We start from the raw sequence: 11569 nt of genomic DNA on the forward strand, positions 1-11569 counted from the left end.
TTGCTCCTCAGTCATCCATCATCTGCTGGCACTTGAAGTCACATTCCTTTCTGTACCAGATCACATTTAGTTGCTCTGGATACTGTTGTGATGCCACAAAAACAGGATTAGAGCTTGCTGTAGACCTTCCTTTCCTAGAACAAAAAGTTCTGCTTCTCAGTGTTGTACCTGCACTAAAGGCAAGAGGAACTATGATGGTTGCTCTAGAGGGATGGTACTGAAGCTCCTTAAAATTGTCACTTTTTGCCTGTGACAATGATATACGTATCTCCCCAGAGGCCCTGGGTGAATAGAATAAAGAATTAAACTGATCAAAACTATGAAAGTGCAGGTACCTATGAAGTTATATCCCATATCTGTGCCATTCTGCTAAGTCTTACTTTTATATTATTATTATTATTATTATTATTATTATTATTATTATTATTATTATTTATTTATTTATTTATTTTCCTTCTAGAAGTCCTATTTACCTCTTCTCACAAACTAAGAATGGAAAGACTTTTTTTTCCATTTTGTGGACATATTGCTTATCTGGGGCACAGAATAGCTGGACACAATCACAGAAAATGGGTCTGGAAAGTCCCTTGCGGGGATTCATTATTCACTAGGGAAACATTGTGTAATGCAAGGGAAGAGAAGAAGGTCTGAGAATGTAGTTTATATATTTCTAAGTGAGCCTATTTCAAAATCCACATTCAGCTAATGGAAATTAAAAAACAAACAAACAAACATCAACTAAACCCAACCACAGTTAAGGGAAAATAATGATATCAAGGACCAGAGAAATTCTCAAAATATTTCAACACTTAACACTGATAATTCCTAGCTATTTTTATTTATATGCTGATTAGTTAAACACCTCTACAGCTCATTTTTAGATGAATTTTGCTGGAGTATTCTTATTCCTAAAATAAAAATTGAATTAATAGATTTAGCCACTGATGTTGGACATGATTCATTGTCCTTCTCTGCCATGGATTAAAACCTTTAGAGAACAAACATTTATCAGCTGGAATCAAGACTGTTCTTGGTTTCCTTCTTGTCTTCTGAGATGCGTTCCAGACTTTGAAAGAAGCCACAATAAAGGTTTTGTTTTCTATTTATATGCTCATACATTATTTTCATTTGTGTATCTATAACCAGATTAACATTCTGCAAATTCACATGGAAGTGTAATCACTTTGTTCTTCTTTTGGGATAGTGACTCATAATTAAATACATGCAGCTGAAAGATGAAATTGTGGAGTTGAGACTGTAATGCTGGAGTGAAGGGAAAAAGATGGAGACAGAGGTTCTAAGGTCAGCATAGATGGTAAGAATGAGGACTCCAAAAATTAAGTTCATATTTTGGTGCATCCACAAATAAGCCTGTATTTACATCTGGTGTTTTATCCTTGGGCTTCAAAATGGACTTATTTTTCTTATGTTAAGGGCTTTGTGGGGAATAACATTTAACAGTGACTGTAAAAAAAATCAGACAGTGTGATAACACTCACATAAGTATCAAGAGAAAGAAGCTTAATTAAAATCATACTAGACACTGATATTCTGGTTAGAAAAGTGCAGTAGAGTAGAGGTATTGAAGGCAGCCAAAATTCAACACTTTGCTGTTTACATAATGAGCTAACTCACAGTTAGTATTTGTTGTGAATTGCACAGTGAAAGAATTTCATTTAAAAATGCCTTTTTGTTGAGTCTTGAGTGTCTTGTCCAAAATGTCTCAGATTTAACAAACTTTCAGAGAATTTGAACCTGACCTGGATTCTGAACCTGGCCAGATGTAACACTGCCAGGCAGTGTCTGGCTCCAGCCGCCTGCAGATTCCAGCGTCTGCAGCTCTTGCTCAGGGAGCTGCAGGAACCTTTCCAGGGTAAGGCTGTGCACTCCAGGTCTGCAGCCTGACTGGACTTCACCACTCTGCTGGAAAGGGGCTCAGGCTCCTACTGTGGAGCCAAGACTGACAACACTGGAAGTTTTGGAAAAGGCATCCTAGATCTTCTATGTAGACCTTTGTCACCACTCAAGCACAGGCTGTAGGCATGGTCTCCTCCATCCCACAGCAGAGTCTCTTCATGGCTTCTTGTTGTGGAGCTAGGCATGGAGGCAGAAAAAAAAAGGTGTTAGATTTGCTATTTTATAAGCCCCTGCCTAAATACAAAATATGTCCCTCTTGGGGACAAATTGTCCCTTAAATAAAAGCACTGTATTTCTTACAAATTCTGCTGATGCTGCTGAAACGTCAGACATGATCACTGTAATCGTTGTTTTTAAGGAGTCAGCAATGTTCATGGTCATATTAGAACAAAGTTTGGTCTGCTTCAAACTGACCACATGTAGTAAGGAACTGCAACAGCATCTAAATTATTTTTGAAAAAAATTTAGAGATGTCTTTGTTTAAAAATAGGTTTTACCCACACATTTTTAAGGAATTTAAACTCTTTACAGTTTGGGTCATAAAAAAACTATATTTATACTATCGAGTTTAGTCATTTGTCTTTACGTATAGGATAGGCAATTTCCCTGAGTTCTCTGAGATCGTTCTACTAAGGTCTCATTTGTTCATGTGGTAATTTTCCATATGAAGCTTCAATTTTATTAGAAAGGAAACTTTCTTGACTCACTATGTCCCTGCTACACGCTGCACTGCAAAGGAAAAATAGGTGTTTTCACAAGGCTTCTGAAGCAAGGTGATCTGCCTTTGCATGCAACTCTTGCAAATGTAGTGCTGCCACTTTTATAAAATATGATATCATGAAATAGATATCTCCTTGAGATATATTGTAGAGTGTTAGGAAATTAAGGTCTTAGCCAAACAGAAGGTGGATTCTTAAAGTATCTTGTATCATTCATAGCTTATGTAATATTTTTTATGTGGAAGATCTGCTTAGAGTATAGCAAGTGACCCATAAAGGGCAAAATATGCCTGGTCAAAAATTGAAATGCAGGTAATTTTTTAATTTTACTTTCCTTAATCTTAAAATTTGCCTGTGTTACAGTGAAAAAACAAAGAAGATGCTGGTTTCAGTGTGGTTCAGGCAAACACTATACTTACAAAATATGAGATTTTCATAGAATCATAAAATGGCTTGGGTTGGAAGGGATCTGAAAGACAATCTAGTTCCAATCCCTCTGCCGTGGGCAGGGAAACCTTGCACAAGACCAGGTTGCTCTAAGGCCAATCCAGCCTGGCCTTGAACACTTCCAGAGATGGGGCATCCACAGCTTCTCTGGGCAATTTGTTCCAGTACCTCACCACCCTCTGAGTAAAGAAGTTGTTCCTAATGTCTAATCTAAATCTGCCCTCTTTTAGTTTAAAAACATCTCCCTTTGTCCTATCACTATCTGCGGATGTAGAATATTGCTTTTTTGTAAGTCCCCTTTAAGTACTGAAAGGACTTTTTCATTAATCCGAAGTCCTTCACTCTGGATAGATCTTGGTGAATTTGCATGTCATTGCACATGGCATTGTTATATCTTTGGCTAGAACCGGAATGCTAAAAAACACCAACAACAAACAAACAAAAAACAGTTTTTGAATTTGATAGAGAGGTTGGAGACCTTATTTTGAGGCATCACCAAGGATTGTTCCCCAGCCATTGTTGCTGCACTTTCAGCAGATAAACTGCCATTTTGTGTTTCATTTCAGCTGCTGTTCTGTGTATCCTCACTAAGTGAGGACAAGACCATCCCCTTCAGCCCTTGGCTCATGTTGCAAGTTGGCCCCAGGGCCAACTGGGTATGGGGCAGTGCAGACAGCCACTGAATTCCTGGGTTGTTCTTGCCATAAGTAGACACGGACCACACCTGAGAGGACAAGGGCTGAAATAAACAAATATAAGAAAAATGCTTATCTTATTATTTCCTAGGCTTCTTCAAAATTAAGAGAGCAGCTTACACTGGTAAACTGTTCTCTGTTGTGAGCAAAATCTTGTTGGCTTCGTTCAATGATGAATTTCATTTTCTGGCCCTTTGCACAGTTAAAGGAGTCTGGACATTTCCTAGAAGTCTGAAGATTTTTGGCTACTAGAAACACTGGAGATTTCCCCATCCTGAGAAAAACCACAGCCTTCTCCGATTACTAATATCATTGAAATCCACTGTTAGAAGTTACAATAAAATAACATTTCCTAGAGATCACTCTTCCCAAAGACTGGTTTAAACGTACAATCATTACTTGGAGAGGGGGAGGATGGGACTGAATTGTGACCAGTACCATTTCTGTGGATTATGCATTGCCATAAGTGAAAGAAACATTATATCCAACTCGGGCATACTGTTGAAATGTGAAGTAAAGGATTTGGAATAAGAAAGGCATTTCTTAAATGGCTTTTTCATCTTCTCCATCATTCAGTCCTGAAGCATTCAAGAAACATTGTCATCTGTCAGACTTAAGAGATAAAGGAAAGCATTATTCAATTCTTGAAATATTTCAGTGCCCACACATCTTCAGTTCTCATGGCTTTTTTTTGTTTTGTTTTGTTTTGTTCAGCCATTTGTGTCAACGATATTATCTATTCAGAGAAGTATGAGGCAATACTATAGAATGTTAAGTTCTATAATGTCTTTCATTTCAAGTACTGCCCCAAACAAACACTTTAGTAAGTTAAACAACATAGCTAGAGAGCTAAAATTGTCCAGAGAGAGAAAGGGGCAAGGAAAAAGCCAGTGTTTTCAGCTGAAAGTAAATGACAACAAATGGCAACTTCTGAGGCCTGTTCTGGGATGTGAAGGGGATACATGAGGTTCTTGTAATCTCATTGTCTGTATTTCAGGGGAATTTTTAAGGGCAGGCTCCTCAAGTAGAATTTGGAAAAAGGAATTTCCCGCCTCTTCCAAGTGCAGGAAGAGGCGGGAAAATGAGACAGAATGGCATTTTAGTTCTAGCCTAATCAGTTGAGATCCAACCTTCTCTCATATGTTTCTTTCAGATTGAATTCAGTTGAAATTGAAGGGATACAGTTTTTCATACTGGCATAAATTGATGTAACTCATTAATTCTGCAGTGTAATGCAGGTTATTAGAAATTAGATGCCTGGTGTATCAAAGTGAAGATATTAAGGAGTTTGTGATTTTCTTTTAGCTGTGAGCTGAAACTTACTCATTTGGCCTGTGAGATTTTTGGTACTGCGGGGTAAGATCTCTAGAGTTAGGTTCCAGCACAAATCTGAACTTCAGGTTCAGGTCTGAAGCTTAATGTTAATCCAGATCTGAATTATCTGTCTTCAATATGTTTCTCTCTCTTTCATCCTGTTCCTGCCATATGGATACAGTATGCTGATATTGTCTCACTAATCTGTTCCTGATCACTGACTTGATAGATGTGTAAATGAAAATAAATATAAAAACAGAATAAAGCCTAATTACATTGAAGTCAAATCTTTGGCAACTGGCTACTGAAAACAGTCACTAAGATGATTTTAAGTCTGCACTGTGCTGCCATAAATATCACTATTAAGTGCCACAGCTTTATGCTTTCCACAGGAAGTTATACATAATCAAAGCAATATTCTCCTTAGAAAAAATAAGATCAGTCAGTCGGTGATTTATGTGGGTAGATTTGTCATCCTCATGAGAGCCATCAGCTAAGCTTTTTTCCTTTTGACATTTGGTGATCGTTAATAAAGTACATCTTTCATATGCAAGATATGTATATGCTTGAATTTGATACTAATATGAAATTGTACTGGGAGATGCTATGAACTCTTGTTGCCTAATGAAAGAAAAATATATGTTTATAATCATCTAGATATTATGGAGTTCAGATGAACAGGGTGTAAACTCTCCCCTAATTGTGTATTGGAATGTATTTTCAGTGTTATATTATTAGCGTCATTTTGTGAGTGAAGAATATAAAAGGTATATGTAAAATAGAAGAGTTCCATTTGCAAGAGACAGACTATTCTTTAACAGAATTTTTAAAATTGAAGAGATGGTAAAGATGAATATATTTGCTTACATTTAAACATGAAATTAATCTTCACATAATCCCAGTAGCAGACATGACATTCCTTAACAACATCTTCCAGTATTTAGGTTAACAAATACAGAACAGCAGTGTTTGTAATGGTATTTAAAAATTCTTAGCTATTGTTGGTGTTTGAAGTTCTGCAATTCTACCTCTGAATTTATGAATGTATTTGTCAAGCAGTTATATACTCTAATCAAAATCAAGTACTTTTGAATTAACAGTCTTGCTTTTGGACTTCAGTCAAAGCATTTCATTTCAGCATTTCAATGACTGTAGAAAAGTAATGACAGCAGCAGCTGGCATGAGTCTAAATGATACTTTCTAAAGGAAACTTTATGTGGGAAAGCCAGCTGGTCAGCAGATTGCATGACCTCACTTGAGCTGGCTGCTAGAGGAATATGCAACAGGAGGGTGAAACAAGGGAATATTTCCTGCTGCTTTACCCTGTAGTATTTGCCACAAGTACCGTTACCATAAACCCTTTATGTGTTCTTTATTCATCCCTGTGAACACTCTGCAAAGAAAGGTCAGGGAACTATAGAGCTAAGCTTAATACTGTTATTGAAATAGACTGTGCAAGCCGACCAGAATCCAACACATGAGAAGGTCTGATTATCTCCACTTATACAAACTACCATCATATCTAGTGACTCAAATTAGGTCCAGATGAACAGTTGGTTTCCTTAGGTGAATTAAGTTTTCGAAGGCATAAAGGGAAAGCTAATCCTCTGTCTTCTGAAACAAGTTGTAAATACCCCAAGGAACTGGAAAAAACTGACGGTCCTCTTCATGTGTAATCTCATTTATTTGCCTTTTAGCATTCTCAGAAAATCTGAATCTGACACAGCTGCAGCAATTCTCAAAGTGTGAGCTAAATACTCTGGGCTGTGCTGCTCAAGAGAAATACAAAGGAAACCATTCACCCTCCTCCATATTATGCTATATAGATACACAATGACAACATTTTAAACAACAAATAAAATATTGTTAGCTTAATACCTGTTTAACTGAATCCTGTAGATCCAAGTCCTTCTAGTATTTCGCTCTACTGGTGTAACCATTTACAACCACTGATACTTTTGCACTGAGCATTCTAATGGTACCTCCTGTAAGGGCTGGATTTGTTTAAGTGCTAACCGTATGACTTCTTAATTTTTGCAACTTGCCTTGTTTCTGAGAATGTTTCTTCTGCATAAAATATAATTCTGTTTATGTACATAACAATAACAATAGTTGATAAAACCAAAAGTCCAGCTAGCTTAGGGTCTTGCCTCTACAATTGTGGCTGTAAGAAGAATTTCAGAAAATGGCAAACAAGTACTACTATTTCTACATCACACTTTCCCAGCGTTCTGTATTTCAAATGCTTCCTAGGGCAGCAATAATATTTCTTCAATAAAAATATAAATAAAGTATCCATTATGTGGGCACCTGTCTTATAGAAAATAAATATATCAAGATTAGCCCAAGTGCACATAAGTGTGTTGTCAGAGTTTTAATATGTACATGGAGAGATACTTAGCATTCTAATGCAAAAGTGGATGCTTGATATACAGGTACATGTATGTAGACCATGGCAATATGGAGGCCTACTATATATCACTGTATATCTCCCAAAAATGCTACTTACTCTCTACTCTGTATACCTTTGCCAGTTCCAAACATCCAGCCTTTGTGTATCAGTTCTCAAAAAACACGATCAGTTGAAAAATATGTAACTTCATCATTAAAAAAAAAAAAAAAATCTTAAAAAAAGTAGAAAGGATATTTTCATCATTTTATGAGTCCTAGGGTTTCATCTGGGGCACATTTATTTATTTATTTATTTTCCCCCCGGTAGATTTAATAGGAATTAGTGTCCAGTTCATGAGGTATCATGTAGCCACATCTTCCAATAACCTAAGCTGTAAGGAAAGTAACAGATATAGTTATTCACACCAAGTCATTCTTTACGTAAAAAGCTTCAGTCAGCTTTCACAGCCACTAATACATTCCTTCTTTATGATGCTTTAGAAGTTCCAGACAGAAGAGGAAGTGCTGAAATACTCAAAGAAAGACGCTTCTCTGCCCCAGGATGGAGTTCTGGCTGAAACTCGGTGTGAACCACTACCAGGGAAAGGAGACCGTCCCTGGGTGGGACTGATTCTGGCTTCTGCAAACCTATGGCAGCTGACAACTTCAGCTAAGATGTGGGGCAATAGAGTCTGACCTTTTGTGCACATTCTTCCTACAATAATACAATAAAAATGCAGACTGTTATTTCTGTTTTGCTAAGTATCAACTGTGAGCTTGAAACCGTCCAAGAGCAAGACTAAAACACTTTCCCTAACCTAAAAGCTAGACATTTAAAAAGTAGGCAAAACCCCACAAGTTGGAGATTAGGGATAGCAGCGTGTGCTACAAAAAGAGGCATGGTATTACAATACTGATGGGAGTTGGTATTTGTGAGTTGGGTAGAAAATAGAAACTTTCCAAGAACTTCAAGGAAAAGGCAGTCTGGTGTGTGGATTGTGCTGTCAGAAAACTTTGACAGCCCTCAGGTGGAGATAGCCTTTGGGAAGGTCAGAGAATGGGCTGAGGGAAGAATCCAAAGAAGTCATTGCTGAATTTACATAAAGTGTGAAGTAAGACAGGTTAAGAAATAAGGACAGAAGCATAAAGGAACAAAAGCCTTTCTACTTACTGATATGACATTTGCCAAATGAAGCATTGTTAATCAATGAGAACAACTGAGAACAATTCCTGAGGAGACATCATGGAGCTCCTGCACATTTAATACTTGCTCGCCTGTGTACTTATAAGATCAGAGCGGGAAAACAGTCCCTGTGTCAGGTCAGCAGATTTCTTTTTGGCATGAATCTGTGCTTCCCTTCCAGATCATCAGAGAAACTTCTACTGAGCAGCATCTTGTTGTGTTCAGTGACAGAGCAGAAGACATTGTAGCTCTTTTGGATATTTGTCCAGCTCTGTGCCTGCACCAAGCCACAGCTGTTCTTACTGAGACAGACAGATAAATCTCCATGTCATGCTGACCGAGCTTTTCCTATTCAGTATGAAACACTTACATGAAGTTAACCCAGAGCAGACTATCCATCTTGACAGGTATCCACAAATTCAGTGGGCAGTTTTGTGGGGTTCGTGGTCACCATGGTCCCTGCAAAACAGAACTGTAGTCTCTGCCCCTCCCTCTGCAGCACCCTCTGAAACATGTATGCACTGCCAATTACCATTCATGCCACTTCATTCATTTCATCTGTTTGCTTCTCAAAATATCTTGTACTTTCAAAAGGTTGTTTCTAAAAAGGCTGAATGGTGAACTTTGTCTCATGGTCAATAGTAACCCAGATAAGAATGAACAGGCACGGCAGACTTTAAAGAGTTGGATTCAAGTCAAGTCTGTCAGCACAGCTCATTGACATACCAAAAAGATCAAGATGTGAGTTAGGATGCATCTCCTGTGTGTTGTAACTTTTGGAACATGGAATATTCAGGGGAAACTATTAATGGTGGCTTCATTGTATTTCTGATGCAATTCTGATGTAATTCTGATGCATTATCTAGAAATCATACACAGTTTTGAAAAATTAATAAATGGAGACATTTTGTGCACTGTTGAAGAAATAACTTTGAGTAATTTATTTGTTGTAATAAAAGCCTTTTGCAGAATTTTTCTACTTCCAGTTTTAATTTTGTTAGGACACTGTAGTAAGTCTAGAATGGAGTTTTTAGTGAAGATGAAACGTCGTTGCAGAGCAGTTGATAACTCAGTATGCAGAGCCTGATTCCAATCACAAACCTCAATTAAATTCTCCAGCATCCTAGAAAGTTTTAGTGTTCTCTCTTTTCCTCTCTCTTCTTTTTCTTTTTGAAGGGCTTTGTTTCATGTTGTGTCAAAGCAAGTATCAAAACCTGGAAATTTCCACAAAATTAAATTCCTCTTCTCCATTCAGCTTCAGTCATATCCAAGAACCATAGTTTCCTTTGAGGATTTTTTTTTTCTTCTACAGAACCTGGTAATATTTAAGCTATCATAGCCGAAAATAAATGTGCACAAAAAATGAGATATATTTTTTTAAGTATTTTATGAGACAATAGAATGTAACCCATAAATTTACAGTCACAGCTGTGCCTTCTGCCAAGCCCAACAAAATTTATGGAAAGCAGTCATCTTATTTTGTGTCTTGGTCATCTATCTTACATGCAAGTGTTCCTATTCATGCTGAAAATAAATTCAACACTGAAAATACATAAATAATAAAAATATCAGTATATTAGTAAGATTTTTCTGTGATAACAATCAAATCCAGAACTGTCCAATGATTTTGTGAAGGAAGTGATTATCTCCACGGAGAGTCCGAAGTGACTACAGACAGACTTGGAGAGAGCCAACAGAACTATAAGCAAAATTTGTGTCTATCCATAACGTTGATTTTGGCACAAAGGGAGATGACTGAGCAAGTGCAAGAATAGGAAATAGTTTGACTTTACATCAGCAATTTTTCAGTGTTTAGAAGAGGCCTGTGAATAAATCTACTAGAGAGAGAAAATCCCCAGATGTCTCCACAAAATTACCTCAGCAGACAAAGGGTGGTGAACAGTGGCTCTCTGGGAGAGCAATGGCTACAGCTGAAGCAGGCCATGCTTTAGGCAGGACCAGGGTACGTTTTTGAAGGTGATCCAAGTAAGGAAAATAGGGAGATGATAGGAAGTGGGGAGAGTAACAGCAAAATCTAGAACAGCATTATTGGATTTATTAAATACTTTACTTTCTCTACTGTGATAAATGAACATGCACGGCACAAGGGCACATGCTTTGGGCTTGGGACTTGTTTACTTTTCAGGCCAGAAATAGATCTCCTGAGTTTGTTCGGTGCTGTCCTTGACTTTGGCAATACTATCCCTTGCCAAGCAAGGGCAACCTTTTCGGTGCTGTTGCTACCTTCTCCATGTCCACCCATGGTGACAGGCTGAAAGGGCTGACTGAGTTAAGCAGAAATATTTCATATATTCTATATTTTTTGTTTTCTACCTTTAAGGTTGCTCCCTCTTTGTACTGGAAAAGTATGGAAACAGCTTCTGGATTGCCAGCTAATAGAATTCCGCCCCCTAAGATAAGCAGAGGATGGGTACTCATATGAGATCAGCTGTGCCTCTATTTTTTTTTTTTTTTTTCTCATTTGCAGTTTTGGCAAATGTACTAAGATAACTTAACATACACAGATTTTTGCTTTCATTCTTGTCTTCACTATTTTAGGATTCTTTTCTTATAAGGGAGAACCCATTATCGTTTGGAAATTTTAATTTTATAACAAATATTTCAACATCTTGTAAACATAGGCCTGAATAAGAATGTTTTTACAAAGCAGTTTTGGGGGTGGGGTAGAGAGTTGTGGCAACATGAAAATCTAGAATTTTTCTGCAGATAAGAAAAGACCTTAGTACCTTCTGTGAACATCACATTTTTGAGGGGGGAAAAAATCTCAAATGTTTTCCAGCTTCCCTCAGGTACAATCTGAACAAATAGCTTCCTTCCACAAAGCAGCTATGCTCCCTTTCACAATGAACAGTGTACTCATAATAAACTGGAAGAGATTTTTT

General features: G+C 37.4%; 1 long non-coding RNA gene across 2 annotated transcripts; it reads right to left on the reverse strand.

The window, feature by feature from the left end:
• Positions 1-4469: 4469 nt before the first annotated feature.
• Positions 4470-9312, reverse strand: LOC113843905 (uncharacterized). 2 transcript variants are annotated; one of them, XR_011809574.1, is made up of 4 exons: positions 9199-9312; positions 9037-9125; positions 8759-8968; positions 4470-7875 (listed from the first exon to the last, which is right to left on the reverse strand). It is a non-coding gene; the product is annotated as an uncharacterized lncRNA (long non-coding RNA). The 2 variants fall into 2 exon arrangements; XR_011809573.1 differs by lacking the exon at positions 9199-9312 and having other exon boundaries at positions 9037-9163.
• Positions 9313-11569: the final 2257 nt, after the last annotated feature.

This window comes from Anas platyrhynchos, chromosome 5, assembly GCF_047663525.1.
Source record: "Anas platyrhynchos isolate ZD024472 breed Pekin duck chromosome 5, IASCAAS_PekinDuck_T2T, whole genome shotgun sequence".
Taxonomy (NCBI): domain Eukaryota; kingdom Metazoa; phylum Chordata; class Aves; order Anseriformes; family Anatidae; genus Anas; species Anas platyrhynchos.